The sequence below is a fragment of the Bubalus kerabau genome, chromosome 3 (assembly GCF_029407905.1).
Source record: "Bubalus kerabau isolate K-KA32 ecotype Philippines breed swamp buffalo chromosome 3, PCC_UOA_SB_1v2, whole genome shotgun sequence".
Classification (NCBI taxonomy): Eukaryota; Metazoa; Chordata; class Mammalia; order Artiodactyla; family Bovidae; genus Bubalus; species Bubalus kerabau.
Genome location: NC_073626.1, coordinates 163,019,173 through 163,039,119, shown reverse-complemented (window position 1 = coordinate 163,039,119; position 19,947 = coordinate 163,019,173).

Genomic DNA, 19,947 nt, shown 5'->3' with positions numbered 1-19,947 from the left:
GGGATGGGAAGCCAATGTTTTAATTTTTTTTTAATTTTAATTTTTGGCTTCAATATTTGCATGTGGGATCTTAGTTCCCCAACCAGGAATTGAACTCATGTTCCCTGCATTGAGAACATGGTGTCTTAACCATTGGACTGCCAGGGAAGTCCCAAAAAGTCAATTCTGATATAAGGTTATGAAAAGATATAAACTGTGGCTCCTTTCTCTGTCTCTTTCTCTCCCTCTCTTTCTCTTCCCCTTTATCTTCCCTGTCTACCTATCTCCCTCCATCACTCTCCCTCTTTGTCTCTCATTTTTTTTTTTTTTTCTCCTGGGTCATGTATACTGAGGGAATTGAGCTGTCCTACGTGGCAGAATCAGAAACTAAAGTCCTCAAGTCCAACAGAACCTTTCCAATAACCACATGAGTCAGCTTGAAAGCAGATCCTTTTGCTTCTTTTGAGTCTCAAGATGACTGCCACCTCGTAAGACAGCTGGATTGCAACATCATTGGGAACCTTGAAACACAAGAACCTAGCTAAGCTTCAATCTAGTTTCCTGACTCAAAGAAGCTGTGAGTTAATGCTGGTTGTTTTAAGCTGCTAAATTGGGATATAATTTGTTATGCAGCACTATATAACTAATACATACATATAGTAATTTATATATACATTCATTCAGAAGATACTAAATCAAGCATTTGCTGTGAGCTACTGTAAAGGGAATGATGGATATTGTTCTTTATCTTAACCTGTCTTCAACTCGAAAAATGGATATTTTGGGCATGCAAAACATCTTCACTGGAATTATTCTGGAAGGCAGAAAAATGGATTACCTCTTGGATATACAGTGAAGGGGGGGGATGATTACAAGTACTCACACTAATTCTTGTGTTTGATAACTCCACTTGATGGCTAGTTCAATAAAGAGTAGCCTGTGTTATTATTTATAACTTTCCACTGAATGAATTTTAATGGAACTCTTGGAGTTATGTAGGAATGTGTTGAGTCGGAAAACCAGACTCAATGTGGCTGGGGAAGCACAATCCTCCATGTGCACATCAACAATTATAATCTAGCAGCACAGATAGGACAGTTGCATAAATAACCATGAAATAAAATGCAATAAGTGAGGTTGTGAGAGAAATTAATTTTGAAAACAAAATATGAAGATTTAACAGAAATTCAGGAAGCAGAAATAATTAAGCCTAAACTCCAGGTTTTTGCGGTTTGTTGGTTTTAACTTTACTATTGATGGCACTGAGTGGCATGTCACTCTCAGTGCCAGGCAGGAAGTGGTTGTCAAGCTGTGATATTTGACTGAACATACATGAGGTCAGTTGTAAATAGAGGTGATTTTCCTTCTCTGGTCACCTTAATGAGGTTTTGGGTACTAGTGGCTTCACTTGCAGTTGAATTTTCACTAAAGTTTATAATTCAGTTTTTCAAATAAAATCTCTTTTCAAAATTACAATACACTATAGATCAAAATGAAGATGAACTGTGTACTCAGAAGATTCCCTGAAATTATAGACAGTAGAAACTGCTAGAAATCTTCTACAAGTCATAGAATGCTCAAAGCTAGGAGAAGCTGATATCATCTGTTCTTGAGTTTTAAAAACTTAAAGGAGCTGAACATCTGTTAATATCTTCTGGCTGACTTTTAAAAGACTTTGTATAACTTCTGTAGTTGTTCAGTTGCTAAGTCATGTCTGACTCTCTGTGACCCCATGGACTGCAGCACAACAGGCTTCCCTGTCCTTCACTATCTCCCTAAGTTTGTTCAAACTCATGTCTACTGAGTTGATGATCCCAGCCAATCATCTCATCCTCTGCTGCCCCCTTCTCCTCCTGCCCACAATCTTTCCCAGCATCAGGGTCTTTTCCAATGAGTCAGCTCTTCACAGCAGGTGGCTTGGGCTGCAGAAAGTATTGGGCTTCAGCTTCAGGATCAGTCCTTCTAATGAATATTCAGGGTTGGTTTCCTTTAGGATTGACTGGTTTGATCTTCTTGCTGTACAAGGGACTCCCAAGAGTCTTCACAAGCACCACAGTTTCAAAGCATCAATTCTTTGGCGCTCAGCTTTCTTTATGGTCCAACTCTCCCATCTGTTTATGACTACTGGAAAAACCATAGCTTTGAATATGCAGACCTTTGTTGGCAAAGTGATGCCTCTGCTTTTTAATGTAACATAATCTAGTGCATAATAAATAATGATAATCTAAAAGCAAATAATTAAATTGAGAACACACAAAATCTAAAGCTCTAATACAGTTTACCAAGTAGAAGGGCAAAGTATATATCTTAGTATCTTTTTTACATATTTTGAAATTATATATTAATTTTAAGAATGCTAAAAATATGAAAATACCTAGCATGTGTTAAGAGGAAAAGTATTGTTTTGAAGCTATGCATAATGACAAAATGCAAAATGATTCAATAAATTTTAATATTTGAATATGAAATATTATTAAACTCAAGTGTTGTAATACAAAAGAAAATAGGTTATATAATAATAGACATAAATATTTATTATCATGGTAAAAAGTGAGTTTTTAATATGATATTTCTTATTTGTCCTAGAAAATTGTAAAACTGTTAAATTGTTAAACTGGTGATTCATTTTACAGTTGAAGACAATTAGTCTTAAAAATGCATTTGGCATAACAAAAAAAAATTAAAAGGCAAATCACAGAAAATTTCCTAACCAAAATATAGGTGGTAAGAAATATTCCAAGAATATTGATCTTTTGTTATATTATGTGCTTTGTTACTTCAGAATTGTTTCACTTTATATATATATATATGCACACATATATTTTAAATAAATTGCCTTTTAGCATCTGCAGTATATTAGGTAGAGATACCTATTAGTAATCTAATCTAAGTACTTTTTATTTCTTTTATGAAATACTATTATAAAACCAAATTATTAAAATGAATATAATTATCTATGCTTGATTTATCTTTTGCAAGGCAGAATTTTATTAATCTTGATTTTCTAAGTCTATTAGGCAAATTCTCAAAACTCAAATTAATAGAATTTTGGTTTCCAGAGAATCTAATAACACCCATTGTAAGAGGAAAAAGCATTTAAAATGCCAACAAGTAGTGGTCAGCTAATGATCTAGGACTTAAGATTGAATTCAGCATTGTTGAATTGAATACAATTATATTCTATCCTCCATTACCCACATCAATGAAGAGACAAAATATGCATAACCCAAAACTTATACAGGTATAGTATAGGAATAACAATGGCTAATTTTTTCTCATTGTTTCTGAGTTTCATTCTATGCTGTAATTTCTGGAACACAAGGTATCTACCAAATACCAAGATCTGATAGATATTTTTTTCCTACAAGACAGTAAGTACTTTCATTTGGAAGGAACAACAACAAAAAAAAAACAATAAAATTTGAAGTAAGTAATATATGATATACAGTTTTTACACAGTAAGCTATTTTTCTTGTAAATGACATGAAAACTGATCTTAATGATTCATACAACCACGATGGTGTGATCACTCATCCAGAGCCAGTCATCCTAATATCCGAAGTCAAGTGGGCCTTAGGAAGCATCACTATGAACAAAGCTAGTGGAGGTGAGGGAATTTCAGCTGAGCTATTTCAAATCCTGAACGATGATGCTGTGAAAGTGCTGCATTCAATATGCCAGTGAATTTGGAAAACTCAGCAGTGGCCACAGGACTGGAAAAGGTCAGTTTTCATTCCAATCCCAAAGAAAGGCAATGCCAAAGAAGGTTCAAACTACCACACAATTGCACTCACCTCTCATGCTAGCAAAGTAATGCTCAAAATTCTCCAAGTCTGGCTTCAACAATAGGTGAACAGAGAATTTCCAGATGTACAATCTGAATTTAGAAATGGCAGAGGGACCAGAGATCAAATTGGGAACATCCATTGGATCATCAAAAAAGCAAGAGAATTCCAGAAAAACATCTACTTCTGCTTCATTGACTACAATAAAGCCTCTGACTGTGTGGATCACAACAAGCAGTGGAAAATTCTGAGAGATGGGAATACCAGACCACCTTACCTGCCTCCTGAGAAATCTTTATGCAGATCAAGAAGCAACAGTTAGAACCAGACATGGAACAACCGACTGGTTCCAAATTGGGAAAGAAGTACATCAAGGCTGTATATCGTCTCCCTACTTATTTAACTTAAATGCACTGTACATCCTGCAAAATGCCAGGCTGGATGAAGCACAAGATAGAATCAAGTTTTCCAGGAGAAATATCAATAACCTCAGATATGCAGATGACACTACCCTTATGGCAGAAAATGAAGAGGAACTGAAGAGCCTCCTGATGAACATGAAAGAGGAGAGTGAAAAAGTTGGCTTAAAATTCAACATTAAAAAAACAAAGATCATGGCATCTGGTCCCATCACTTTATGGCAAATAGATGGGGAAATAGTGAAAACAGTGAGAGACTTGACTTTTCTGGCCTCCAAAATCACTGCAGATGGTGACTACAGCCATGAAATTAAAAGATGCTTGCTCCTTGGAAGAAAAGCTATGACCAACCTCAACAGCTTATTAAAACGCAGAGACATCACTTTGCTGACAAAGGTCCATCTAGTCAAAGCTATGGTTTTTCCAGTAGTTATGGATGTGAAAGTTGGACTATAAAGAAACCTGAATGCCTAAGAATTGATGCTTTTGAACTGTGGCATTGGAGATCCTTTAGAGTCTCTTGGACTGCAAGGAGATCAAACTAGTTAATACTAAAGGAAATCAGTCCTGAATATTCATTGGAACAACTGATGCTAAAGCTGCAACTCTAATACTTTGGCCACCTGATGCCAAGAACTGACTCACTGGAAATGACCCTGATGCTGGGAAAGATTGAAGGTAGGAAGAGATGAGGATGACAGAGGATAAGATGGCTGGATGACATCACCAACTCCATGGATATGAGTTTGAGGAAATTCTGAGAGTTGGTTAAGGACAGGGAAGCCTGGTGTGCTGTAGTCCGTGGGGTGGCAAAGAGTCAGTCACAACTGAGCAACTGAGCTGAACAGAGGAATAAAATTATGTTTTACGTATATTAAGAACTATTCAAGTACACTGTTTCATACAGCAAGGCTTTCAAATTGGATTCAGTTACAACTTTGCTCATTTTCTTTTCTTTTTTTTGTTAAATCATGGCCACTCTTCATGAAAAGGAAAAATAAACTGTAAACTTTGAAGTATATTTCCTCATATTTGAAAAATCTCAGAGTATAAAAAAATAAAAAAAAAATGTATGGCATTGTAGGTTGCTCTTCCAAATTTTTAGAAGGATCTTCTAGAGAAGTCTATTTTCATTTGTGACATAATAATTCTTCTTTTGGGAGGCTGGCTCTAACTTCTCTTAGAACAATTAACTGGGACATTTTAAAAAGTCTTAGTCAAGGTTTCCTCATGACTTCATCTCTCAGAAGCAGAAAGGGCCGTTAATAATGCAGTTATAAACATTATCACAAGTCAGTTTGTTTTTTTTGTCATGTCCAGGGAAGCCATCATGGTCAGAGAGCCAGAGCTGGAATGAAGGACAGCAGGTTAAAATGGCATTATGTAAGCTCCTTAAAGTTACTATTTTAACATAAAAGGCCTGAAAGTAGCAGGCCTCTATAATATAATATTATTCTTAGCACATGGAGGTAGCTTTATGACAAATTTTTGAAAGAATTGCATTCCCTTCATTTCCTCAGCACCTCTTTTATCTTCTTTTAAGATGTTCCCTGTCTGACCTTCCCTACAAAGGAAAAGGCAGCCCAGGTTTTCTGGGAAATTAGGGTAAGGTCACACAAAACTATCTAAAGATTTTCAGACAAAGCTCTTTGCACAGCTGCCTACAAGCCAGAGCCCATCAGTAATGGACCCAGCATAGGACCACTCATATCTGTATTCCTTTAAAAAAGTATCTTAAATGACCTTTACTACTTCCCTTATCAATGAACACTCGGAAGTTTAATGATTATTAATGCGGATATGTCAACTATGAATACTTCTTGCGTACTCCATTTTTGTCTCTTATATTTTCAGAACTTACCTAAATAATCAAGTGTCAGGTTAAATAATTAGTGGAAACACTATTGAGTACCTCAGACTCTGCCATGCTAAGTCTGTAATTGTCAAACAACTTCCAGGAACATCTCTGATAGGCTGCAAGAAAGCTCTGATAGTTTTTTTTTTTTTTTTCCCCTTCCTTACTAAAATAAGAAGATCCTAGGACTTCAGATTCTGCTAAATAAACTTCTCAGTGATGAAAGCTGTTATATATGATATATTCTGCCCATCTGAATATCTCAGTGGAAAAATAATTCTTTATAGCATATTTCTAGGAAATTCCCTGGTAGTCCAGTGATTATAGCTCCACGCTTCCACTGCAATGGGCACAGGTTTGATCCCTGGTCAGGGAACTTAGATCCTGCATGCCGTGCATGACACAGCCAGAAAAAAAAGTATGTGTATATATTATATAATACATTTCTACACATTAGCAAATTTCTCATAAAATCTCAAAGGTAAAGTAATTTATTTGATTACATATTTTATCAAACAACATTCTAGGAACTGTGGGATTCTGGAAGAATATTTCTGCCAAAACAAGTATTTGTTCGCCCAGCTAATATTGATATGTTCTACTTAAGTATTCACTTCCTAATTTTTCCTGTATAAAATGAGAACCAAATGTGGAGGACTGCACTGAGCAGCTGTGTAATTTTGGACCAGGTGTTACACCTCTTTGTGCTTCTGCTTTTAGTCTATACAATGGGGATAGTAATATTAATAGTATCCACCTAATAATGGTCAGGGGAGAATGAAGTCAGTTCATCCGTGTGCCTTCAATGAATGTCAGCTCTTATCATGTGCTTTCTTGTCTGTCCAGACTTCTTTCAGTTTCCTGTTCCTTTAAAATTCAGTTTTGATTCTTCCACTAATGATGTACACTTAGATCTTTCATTTATTGAAATTTACATTAAGTTATTTTTCCTTCCAACTATATTTACATTTAAACTTACATTAAAAATCCCTAAGTGTATATTAATAACCTAGATTTTAGACTTAGATTTTGTTCCTTAAACTTCCTGTGTGGTCTTGGGCCAGGTAGTTAACTTAGTTTTTCATCTGACTCTTGAAGTTTTAATTTGTTAAATGAAGATAATATTTATCTTACATATTAACATGAGAAAACTAGTGGAACTTTAGTAAAGATGTACACTTTCAGTACACTTTCAGTTGAAAGAGAGAAAATCTAACGCCAATCTGCTTAGGCAAAGAAAGGGATTTATTAACACACTTTTATGAAAAATCCAAGGAAGATCTGGCTACAGGGACACCTGCACCCAGCTGCTTAAATAATGTTCTCAGGCATTGGCTTTTTTTTTAAACTCTGCTTTACTCTGAGTCAGCTTCATTCTTGACTCTCTGCTAAAGGTGCCCCTTGTCAGCAACAGACAAGCATCCTCACAAATGCGAGTTTAATGAGGCAGATGTCTTTTCCCAAAGATACTAGTGAACCTGTACTAATGCATCTCAAAGGGAGATGTAGTTTGATTCACACGTCCATCCCCAGACCAAGTGACTGTGGATGGTAGAGATCATGCAACCTGGCTTCTATGCACATTCTGACATGAGGTTAAGTCTCACTGAGAATGAAAGAAAGAACCTTTTTCATTTTCCTCAATAGTTGGAAAAATTGTAATTATTTTACATATATACACACATCATATATAATGCATGCCTATTCAGTCTTGTCCGACTCTTTGTGACCCTATGGACTGTAAGCCTGCCAGTCTCCTCTGTCCATGGGATTTTCCAGGCAGGAATACTGGAGTGGGTAGCCATTTCCTCTTTCAGGAGATCTTTCCAACTCAGGAATAGATAAAACCTGAGTATTTTGTGTCTCCTACTATACATGATTAATATGCATTATATACCTTTTAAATTCATTTTTTTGAAGTAAGATGCCACCTTTGAACGTTGGTATTTGAGAGCAGTAACAGTAATGGTTAAAGTAGATGGAAAGTTTTACAGGCTAATTTTACATCTGGCACCACAGGTTTATTGGATCAAATACGAAACTCATATGAATGTGGTTAATACTGAGTATTGCATTTGGTAATGCATTTTGTTCATTTTATGCCCCCTTTAAAGTGCCTCTCTGTGCATGTCACTTTCACACTGGCACCAGGGGCTTTATAAACATTATAGTACCACCGTACAAAACTGCCAAATGAGTGTTTTTTGAAATTTAACAATACATCTGGCCACAGATATAGAAGTAGTTAGGACCAAAAAAAAAAAAAAAAACAGAGAAGAAGAAAAAGAAACAACAGGTCTGGTATCTTTATTAGTGGGGTCAGGTAGAAACATTTGTTCAGAGGGGCCAGCCTGATTGTCAGCGATTTTTCGCTGAATTTTCCTTCTGTGTCATACCACAGAAGATGTCTCTAGGGCACACTGTAGAAACGGGTTTCACTTCTAAGGAAAGTCAGAAGGTTCTCATTATGATTATTCCTCAACTACCTAGGGAGAAAAGAAAACGCCCCGGCCTTTCCCCCAGAGGGCTTTGATGTGGCCCAAAGGACCGGCAGCCTGTGGGGATTGCTAAGAATGCCATAGCCCAGGTGAGGATGAAGGGAATCTTTCCTTATGAAAACATGGGTTAGACATAAACATTCACAAGGATGAAACTTGTGTGGCCATTGCTTTAAAGTCATTCTTCTTACTACTTACATTGAATAATATTTCTGTTCTAACTTCTCTTTAAAAAATATTTTTTGACCCTTGGAAATTTGACACGAGTTGTGGTTTTGTTCTTTCAGGGTTTCACCTTCTTGCCATCTATATTACCCAGAAAGAAGAAATTGCAAGCTGTTCTATCATATTCCAGAGTCAGAGAATCTGCCCTTGGCCCCACTGGCTGCCACCCAAGGCCTGGTGATGTGCAGGGTGAGCATTATTTGTTCCACCCACTCTTCTGATAGCATTGAAAAAGTGAAAGTGAAGTCGCTTAGTCATGTCTGACTCTTTGTGACCCTGTGGACTGTAGAGTACCAGGCTCCTTCATCCACGGGATTCTCTAGGCAAGAATAGTGGAGTGGGTTGTAATTTTCTTCTCCAGGGGATCTTCCTGAACCAGGAATCGAATCCCCATCTCCTGCATTGCAGGCAGATGCTTTAACCTCTGAGCCACCAGGGAAGCCCATCAAGGGTCTGACAGCATTAAGCACCATATATAGTTCCAACCTCATCAACTTCTTTCTCTTCTTTTGGTGGTAGCTCTGGCCTGCAGACTCCATTGATCCTCTGATGTGCTGACTCAAAGGGAAGAAGAAAAAGTATAGAGGAAGGTGCCGAGCTCTTGGGGAGCTCTAGGGGAGCATGCCTGGCTCTGTGGCAGCAGGACAGTGGTCCAGACCAAACTTCAGTGAAAGCTACTCCAGGCCTAGCCAGAGATGACCCCTGATAGCTGGCAGGAAGTTGTCTACAAGCAAAATTTTCTCAGGCTCTGACTTTGAGGCCAAGTGAAGGCATTAACTTACCCCCAAACAGATAAGCTTTTCATTATAGGGCTTCCTTGGAAAGCACGTTTGACAAGTTTGATATTTATACTGGGATCGTGAAGTTTACTGGCAAGTTCAAAGGCATAATCCATTACTTCAAGCAGCTGCAAGTGAAAAGATGTTTAGCTATATTTTCACATGAGTGATGGAAATACTCAAGAAGGCATGATTTTTTTCAAGGAAAAGGCCAAGGTTAGGTAGGCAACACTTGGATGATATCAACTACTATTATACTGTGCAAAACTGTAAAATGGGGAAATGTGTGCTTGGATACTCAGCCCTGTTTGGGGCTGTGTTGCTCCTCTTCTACCTTATGCCTATGACAAACTCAGAAACCTAGACCAATAAACATTTTATATCTATACACACACTCCAACTATGTGCACATGCATACATACACAAATGTTCATACGTGAAAGCAAAGATGTTCACTCCTAAAGACCCATTGTATTCTGCCTCTCCCTTTCCCTATAAAAATATAGAGGAAAAGGATAAGTCATGTCGATAATTTTAGAGCCACAATATGATCTCATATGTTTATTGGGATTATTTGCATTTTAAGTCTTAAAAAAATCTGAAGAATCGACTTTCATGTAGTTTATGGAGAAACAGAGGAGACAGCAAGTGGTAACAAAATGGGGCCTATGCAGAGGGGTATAGATATTCTGACACCAAGTAATTGTTGACTTTGAACAAATGATATACTCTCTCTGACCTCAGTTTCTTCATCTGCAAACTGAGGAGACTGGTGTAGTGTTTCAAGTTTTTCTAAACGTATACCCTGAATGATAGCATGTTTAAGATAGCATGTTTATTTAACTCCAAGAAGCCAATACAAGCAAGGTTTTTCTTTGTAATCTTATTTTTCTTGCAAAATCCAGCCAAATACTGTGACCTACTCCATATTTGGGTGCTGATTTTAAAATGTGGGCTTACCTGGTGGCTCAGATGGTTTGAGACTGCAATTCAGAAGGCCCAGGATCAATCCCTGGGTCGGGAAGATTCCCTGAGAAGGAAATGGGAACCCACATCAGTATTCTTTGCTGGAGAATTTCATGGACAGAGGAGCCTCGTGGGCCACAGTTCATGGGGTCGCAAAGAGCTGGACATGACTGAGGGACTTTCACTTTCATAAAAATGTATTTTGCCTTCACAAGTTTCAGGCAAGTTTGATATTGCAGAAAATCTTGCAATATTTAAATCCTGTGAACTTATAGGGTGCTTCCCAGGTGGTGCTAGTGGTAAAGAACTGGCCTGAAGAAACAAGAGACATAAAGGATACAGGTTTGATCCCCAGGTCTGAACGACACCCTGGAGGAGGGTATGGCAACCCACTCCAGTGTTCTTGCCTGGAGTATCCCATGGACAGAGGAGCCTCATGGGCTACAGTCCATAGGGTCATATAAAGTCGGATGTGACAGAAATAGCACACACGGACTTATAGAGGCCCCCGACACATTATCAGTTAGTCTTGGAGATGCACATAATCCAGTTTGAGAAGCAGTGGATTTTCTTGGATTTAGTATTCTCTGAGGTCTCACAGGTCTGCAGTTTGGAGTGATGGCCAGTTAAAATAGCACGTGGAAGTTTTCAGATACTACTTTTAGGAAGGGGGCACATTAGCACAGAGATAAAGATTCTGAGGTAGTGGCCATCCCAAGATGCCATTTTGGGCTCAAGGGGACTCTGTTGGGGTTACCCAGAGGGACTAAAAAACCAGAGATCCTTGTGCAAAGGGTATGTCCCTGGGCTCTTAGGAGATGTAACTTGTTTTGGAGATGCACAGATACTATAGCAAGGCAATTCCCTTGGAGCTGTGATACCTTGCCTTAGTAAGTCCCAGACCACCTTGTACCTACAGTAGGTTTGAAAGTGCTCAGAACTGGATGCTGTTTGCATCTGAAGCAGAGCCATCATAAACTCTGTTGTAGGTATTATCTGGGTATTTCAATGGGTCTAAGTTTCAGATGCACTAAGTCAGACCTGGCCTCTATCCTAGAGATGGGTCTAGAGTTTGTAAAGATTGACCAAGGGCCCTACTTTGAGAACAGGTACTTTCACAAGAGAGATGAATGGCAGGCTGCAAAACACTCTTTGGGGCAACATTTAGCCAGCTGATCACAGTGACTACTGTTCGGTCTTGAAAATGAATCGGCTAACTTTTCATGTATTATTGCAAGTTCAAGAGGCAGAAAACCTCAGCCTAAAAGTCTGCTATCATTTTTTCTTTTTTTTTGAAATGAGATCTTGCTGAACCCATTGGAAACTTTGCTAATGTTCTGTTTACATCGATTCCCTATTTTTAAAAAAAAAAATCTCGTGTACCCAGTGAGACTTTCTCTCACATCCCTGCTAAGTCTGTTCTCAGCCACCTGTATAATATCCTTTTAACTCCTGATGGGCCTGTCCAACTCTATAGAAAACATAAAAATCAACTTTCAGAGACAGCCAGAAACTGTTCACCCGATAATCAATTCTGAAGGGACATAGAAAGGTAGTAAATAAAAACCTCAAGTCAAGAGAAACACATGATTAAGGAGATTAGATTTCAAACATACAGGTTCTGGACTTTTGTCTGAGTAAAGAGGAATAAACTTAAGGAGATGTATTTTCAAGATGTTGTGGCTTTTATTTAACTCTATAAGCTAAATCACAAAGTATTAGGAAGAACTGAAAGTTTTTTGGTTGTTCTAATCTTTATTTCACGAGACCATCAAGCCAAGGTTATTATCATAAATTGAAGCCTATAGGGACATGGAAATAGTTTGGGGGCTGTTTTATAGAGCATTAGTATCATAAAGGATGAATATTCAAATAGTCTGTGGACTCATGCAAAAGAATTTCTAGTGTGTGTTTATTAAAATGAAGATTCTTGGACTATCTATGCCTTTGATCAAGTTAATTCTTGGAAAACCCAGTAATTGATATTTTTAATACATCTACAGCTGATTTTTTTTTTTAACCCTAAATATTGAGCACCACTTCATTAGGAAATAAAAGTTTTCTGGATTTGGAGAGAATAATGATAATTGGCTTTTTTTTTTTTTCAAAAGAACATTAGTTAGATATTTTCCCAGTTGGATACTAAATCAAGAATTAGGCAAAAGATGGGCTTGGTAGGATAACAACAGGTTGGAAGCAGACTGTATTAAATTCATTTCTGAATATGACTCAACTATGTGATTTATGAAATGAACTTTGTGAGAAATAGTCCCCTATGAATGAATGCTTCTGAAAATTGTAAAGTAACACTTGAAAGTCTAAGAAACAAGATTGTGTTTGGACTCTGTTTCCTGCTTACATGTCAAATTAACCACGTAATTGCTGTATCCTGAGTTCCTAAACAGAAAATTGTTCTTCGTACTTCAGATGGTTTATTGCTATGTTTAATTGACCTTCCTTAATTAGGTTGGCTTAGTGATTCTTTCATTAAAAATCCCAATATTGTGATTACTTACTTTTACTCTTTTACAAGGAAACTGAACCTGGAACTGGCAACAGAGTTTGTTTAGAGTCAGCAAATATATTAGAGAACCTTGTTTAGAATGAGTGTTTGTCAAACATGGTAAAGTGAAAGCATTTTGGAAATGAAAAAGAAAATAGCATTACATGATAGAAAGTATTAGAGGTCCTAGTGTATTCCCAGTCCTGCAATTAATTTCTCTCTGGCAAGTTGCATATCATTTCCATGTGTCAATTTCTTACATAGGTCATGAAAATGACCTTATCTATGACAAGGTTGACCTATCAGTGTTCAGTAGCCAAAACCCCTTAGGAGACTGCAGGAGATCAGCCCAGCCAACTTAAATGATAACTGCTGAGATAAATTATTTTAGGTAGGCCTGGTGTTCTAGAAATAGTATACTCATGGCTGATCAAGAGCTGTCTTAATATGTGAGACCAATGCTGAGATGAAACACTAGGAATTGAAATAAGATCAGAGTTTAGAGTGGGTAAGTTTTCCTGCCACAGTCACTAGGTTATTTATATATAAGCATTGAGACTTACGTCCTCAGCTTAGATCCAGTACTGGAACAGATCAAAGTCTAACTTGAGATGCTAGTAAGACATAATTCTCCATAACTTTATGTCATTGGTTTGTAGCTTTCCCCCACTAACTTTCATTAATCTTGGGCATGTATCCATCTGCTTTGACTTTTGTACTATTCTTGATGCCAAGTAACATTTGACTAATGCTATCTGTTACTAGCAATTCCCCTCCCAGGACCTGCATATGCCCTGTGAACTCCAGACCTCAGACCAGGGCCCTGTTTCAGCCCAAATGGACCTCTGACAGTCTCTGCAATTGCAAAAGAACTGTCTTTTGTGTCCAAAGATTCCTGCTGTGGGATCCCTGTCTATGTGTCAGATTGAAGATATCTAGTCAGATCGGGTCAAGTCATATATTAGATCTTGGACAGGGAAATTGGGATCATTGTGTCTCCTCCTCAGGGGTGATATCTACTACAAGGCTAGTTCTCTTACCCTTTTCCTTGCCACTCACCTCCTTATTGCCAGCAATGCTCCAGCTGGTCTCATGGGTGAGCTTGTATTAATCATACCACTCAGACCCCAGGGCTGGGGAAGAGGCAAACTTCTATCAAGATCACAAGTTATTGGTCATTTTCTTTCCACACAGATGGCTTGTCTCATCTGGATAATCTAGTTGCATTTACCCTGTTAAAGGCCTCCCAAATCTGAATTTATTCTATTGAGAGAAGAAGAGAATTAAAGAGATGGTTCATGTATTTTAGGGCCAAAATATAAGAAATTCTAAAAATAAGTACATTTGTTGAGTACACTTCACTACTATATGTGAAGCATTAAGATATAAACACAATATACGCAGTTAATCTTTAGCTGAAGGATATACAATACTTGCCTCAATAAGATTCATTTTAACTGAGACCATGACACATTTACTTTGATAATACATTATCTTTATGGATTATTGTGAGCATCTTGGGAAAAAACGCTCCATGTTTCTGAAAATATTTTGTACTGAATTTCACTTAAAAACTAATTAACTCAATGAAAGTTTATATTTACTAAAGCAATCTATTCTACCTACAGCTACTCTACCCTAAGTTATTAGTAGTAATCTCTCTTCAAGATTCTTGAAATAGTGATAACTCTGAGCATGTACGTGACTATTTTTTAATTCATTTATTCCTCTCACATTTCATGAGCATCTATAGTAGTTTTCCCCTATGGCAGGTGTCATGGAAAAACAGATGACAAAAAGCTCAAGGGATTTATAATCCAATTGGGAAGATCAGGCATAGAGACAACCTTAGTATAAAGAATAAAATGAGAACCATAATAAGTTATGAGTTAATACAAGTATGAGTTAATTATAAAAAGACTTCAAAAGTGGAGATAATTATGGGGTATTACTGAAGAACTTCTGACCTCATTGAAACTGTTTTCCCTCAGTATTTAGGGTAATGACAGTATCAGGTCTTAACAGTTTTCCCATGGAAATATTGGGCATTGGTTAAAATATTCTGGAAACATGCTTAAATTGAATGGTGCAGAGCCACTGTAGAAAGAGCTTCTTTATGCTATGAATTTACTCATTCCAGTGCAAACCACCAAGCATTTTATCCCAGAGCTGTATGAAAGCCCTCAACTAAAAGAATCAGGTCCTTTGCCAAGTAAAACCACTGATTTTCCTCTTTCTCTCTCATAGGAAAGCTTAGGTTCTTGAATAGATTTTGCCCTGAGGAGTATGTTCATGTTTCTATACCTAATATGAAGAAGGAAAGTTAAAATGTAGTTTAGATTTCCAGATCCAAAGCACCTCCAAATCATTTATTGGCATATTTATAGGAACATCCCTAGGGTTTGTTGAAAAGTGTTTCCCAGGTTATCAGTGCTAAACATCCTCTCTCAGGAACTGATCATAAGCTCAGATTAAATATGCAAAAGCAAAAGTGAGACCAATCTCTTCTTCACTGACATGGAAGATGTATAGATTTAGAGAAGGAAATGAAGTGGAGGATGGTTCTGATAAACCAGTTCTGCAAGCATTAACTGGGTGTTATTTATTTAACAGTTACCAAAGGACAGAAAATGTCTTGATTTTGACAAATGAGGAAATGATCAGAGATAAGCTATCAGGGCCCTCTTTCTATTTATGCCTTCACTCTGGCCTTGCCCCCTGATTTACAACAAGCTATCTCATCTTGGTAAAACAGAGTGGGTCCAGTCAACCAAAGTAGTTCTATTTACTGGAGCCAACCCCTTGCTAGAGTTAGCTGATAGTGTGGCTTGCTAGCTAGAGGCCCATAAGAGGCAGTGAAGTCTGAACCTTATTTGGAGGCCATTTTTTGATGCCTGTTCAAGGATTCTGGTCAGCAAAATATAATGTAGAAAAAAATGTGCTGCTTATCTGGCTATACTCTTTATCTTCATCAGTCAAAAAACATCAGAATTATTAGCAAGCATGTAAGATTTCGGAGAAGGCAATGGCACTCTACTCCAGTACTCTTGCCTGGAAAATCCCATGGCTGGAGGAGCCTGGTGGGCTACAGTCCATGGGGGTGCTAAGAGTCAGACACAACTGAGAAACTTCACTTTCACTTTTCACTTTCATGTACTGGAGAAGGAAATGGCAACCTACTCCAGTGTTCTTGCCTTGAGAATCCCAGGGATGGGGAAGCTTGGTGGGCTGCCGTCTATAGGGTTGCACAGAGTCACACATGACTGAAGTGACTTAGCAGCAGCAGCAACATGTAAGATTTCTGTAAGAGACCCTGATGCTGGTAACCATTGAGGGCAAGAGGAGAAGGGGGTGTCAGAGGATGAGATGATTGGATAGCATCACCAACTCAATGGACATGAGTTTGAACAAACTCAAAGAGATGGTGAAAGACAGGGAAGCCTGGTGTGCGGAAGTTCATGGGGTTGCAAAGAGTACGACATGACTTAGCGGCTGAACAAGAACAGTGTAATATATCTGTAAGAGGCAGAAGAGTAGCTCAAACATACAAGAGGATTATATGAAATAGATTTTAAAGCCATGAGAAGTTTATTTTAAGTTGAATTTATCATAGTATAGCCTAGTATTTTTATCCTACTATCTTGGTCAGTTATACTAAAATGAGTAAGGACAAATTTATAGTGTATATCTGAAGGGCATAGCAACTATGCCCCATGAATTTATTTCAAAAAAAATCGTGAACATATATATGTGGAGAGAATACACAAAATGCATCATTTCTCCATAAGCACAGTTCATAAATTTCTGAAGTCTAAATTACCAATGAAGTGTTTGCTAGAGTTTTCTAGCAAAGTGAATGGAATCTTTGGGTGTATTTTATATTATAGAACTTCATCTATTTTTTAATTATTATTTTAAATAACTCTTCAGGCAAAGAGCAATTTTTGCTTGTGCGCATTGGATAGGCAAGACCTTTGGCCTCCTGCTGGTCTTTTCTGGATGAATCAGTCACCACGAGGAAATTCACCTTCAAGTCTGAAGGACAACCATGGACGCTCTCACTGTGGAGCTCTTGTGTTCTGCTCTACCCCCAGCCCTGGGGAGAAAATGCATACATCATGGGAGGACAGATACACAATACAAGCTATGCCAGAGGCCTTGTGCACTAGGGCAGCTAGGAGAGATGTGAAGATGTGGATATCTCAGTAGTTCTGCTTTTAGTTAAGAAAACAATGTGTCTGTGTGTGTGTGTGTTCATGGTGGATACTTTAGCTTCAGGGCTTTTGCTCTTGATATTTGTGCTCACTGTTTCTCAACAAATATGCTACTGGTATTTTTGTTGGACTCATCTTCTTTGTCTGTAGTTGTCCTGTGCATGGCAGATAATGGAGCTTCCTTGGGTCCGTCAGCTAATTACCCTCAGTAGTGCTCCTCTTCTATTCACCCCGGACACAATCACTGTGACAACCAACACACTTCCACACAATTGCAAATGGCACCCTGGTTAGAGGAATATCAGTATAGGTTGTGGTTTATGGTGCTCTTATACCAGCTTTGCACATAATTGCTCCTCATCTCCTTCAGGTCTTTGCTCCAATGACACCCTTCCTGTGAAGCTGCCCATGAAAAATGAGTCTCAAGTGGGCAATCTGCTCCTCTTTACTCTGCTTCCCCTTCTTCCCAACTCTATTTTCCTCCAGAGCACTTATCACCATCTGGGATGTAATTTTTGCTTGTTTATTTTCTGTCCCTTCTCCTCACCCACCATAATGGGTGCTTGATAAATATTTGTCAAATAAAAAGGTCTAAATAGAGTGGGATAAATTGTTCTTCCTTTGCCTCCTGAACTTTAATGTAAATCAAGCTAGGGTAACATGCTATTCCAAAACAGCATGAAGAGACATGCTATTCCAAAATATCCCACAGGCTTATTAACCTGTGCAGTGCCATACACTAACCATATTGAACCAGTCCATGACCTGATGCAGACCATTGAAGGCTTCCTTTCCTTCTCCTCTGCTGCTTCCTATCTTGCTGGATCCCAGGATGAAAATAAATGACTGGCAAGCATAAGAAACAGATGGTGCACCCAAAGTATTTCTATGAAGGGATATTTTTGTTAAGATATTTTTATCAGGCATGATGGGCTTCCCTGGTGGTTCAGCGGTAAAGAATCTGCCTGCAATGTAGGAGATGCAGAAGATGCGGGTTCAATCCCTGGGTCAGAAAATCCCCTGGAGGAGGGCGTGGCAACCCACTCTAGTATTCTTGCCTGGAGAATCCAATGGACAGAGGAGCCAGGCAGGCTACAGTCTGTAGGGTCACAAAGACATGATTGAAGTGACTTAGCACTTCAGTTCCCACCAGGCAGGGTAGGGAATGGCCATGCAGTGCTGTGCTTACTCGCTCAGTTGTGTCAAAAGGAGTGGTTACTGGGACTCCAAACATGAGAGTTATATGGAGAAGGCTGGTATAAGGAAGCCTTAAACTTTGAGGATTAGCCAGTTAGAGGTGACTCTTTAAAGAAGGAGCTGGTGGGATAAATATCCTGACCTCATTATCTTCCTCTCCTCTGTCTCCGGCTTGGGCTCCATAGTGATTGTGGTAAAGGCAAAGCTAGAGCACTGGGGTGCTCACTGTTGCAGTGCATGGAAAAAGCTGGGTAGAAGAAGCAGAGAAATAAGCCCGAGAAATAAGCTTCGAGAGGAACTGGGGAAAGAAAGTGAAGTGCGCAGAGAAGTTTCTACCAAACTTTCAATGACCCTATGGACTGTGTGAAATCTATTTTTCATTTAGTAAAATCAGGCAAATGTCAAATACCCCAAAAGCATTAAAAACCCCAGATTACTTTGAATCACCTTTTAGGTCTTGGTGAACCTGTGCCAACCTGTGCTGGCATTTTTATCTTCCTTGGTCCTGATAAGGTTGGAAACTTGGTGGTCCTTGACTAAAAAGGAGAATTTCTGGGTATGTTCTTATCACTGGTGTTGGGGGATTGTGAGGGAACAGAGAAAGATGACCCCATCCAGTTTGGGGTGGGATCTGCTAATATCCAACTAGCTACCTAACACTGTCTTTCAGGATAAGGGTATAGGGCCAGGATTCCATAAGTATAGATATTAGAACTGTGAAGTATTCCTCCCTCTATATCCTTTGCTTATTAGAAAATGAGTGTTACTTTTAACGAAATGGATGAGATTCTTCAGAAAATAATTGTATTCTCCACTAAGAATGAGCCCTGCAAAATCTGTTTTTGATTTAGTAAAATCAGGCCAATATCAAATACTCCAAATGCACTTACATGAAAAAATAAAATAAAATCTCACCCATTAAATGCCAAGCACTATCGTCCACCCTATAGAGTAGCCACATAGTATTTACAGAGATTGTAGAAGAGGGAATCCCCTGCAGATCCCATTAATGTTATGAAAGTGAAGAAAATGAAAGTGTTAGTCAATCATCCATGTCCAACTCTCTGTGACCCTGTGGACTGTAGTCCATCAGGTTCCTCTGTCTATGGGATTCTCCAGGCAAGAATACTAGAGTTGGTTGTCATGCCTTTGTCCAGTGGATTGTCCTGACCCAGGGATTGAGTCTGCGTTTCTTTTGTCTCCTGTATTGACAGGCAGGTTCTTTCTTTACCGCTTAGTGCCACCTAGGAAGTCCCACAGGCATGTGTACATACACATATATCAAGAAAGCATTTACTTACCGTTTAGCTCTGGGTAGACAAGAAACTACAAGTGTGTGTGTGTGTGTGTGATGTGTAGTTGGGAAAAGGGCTGGTGGATTGAAAAAAAGACTAAAGTAGGTTGCTCTGCTAATTGCCAGAAAAATTAGAGTAGAACATATATGTCTATAAGCAAACTAGATATTAGGTTTTCAGATAGTTTAAAACACACGGATCTCCGAGTCCTCTGCAGTGGCACATGACAGCC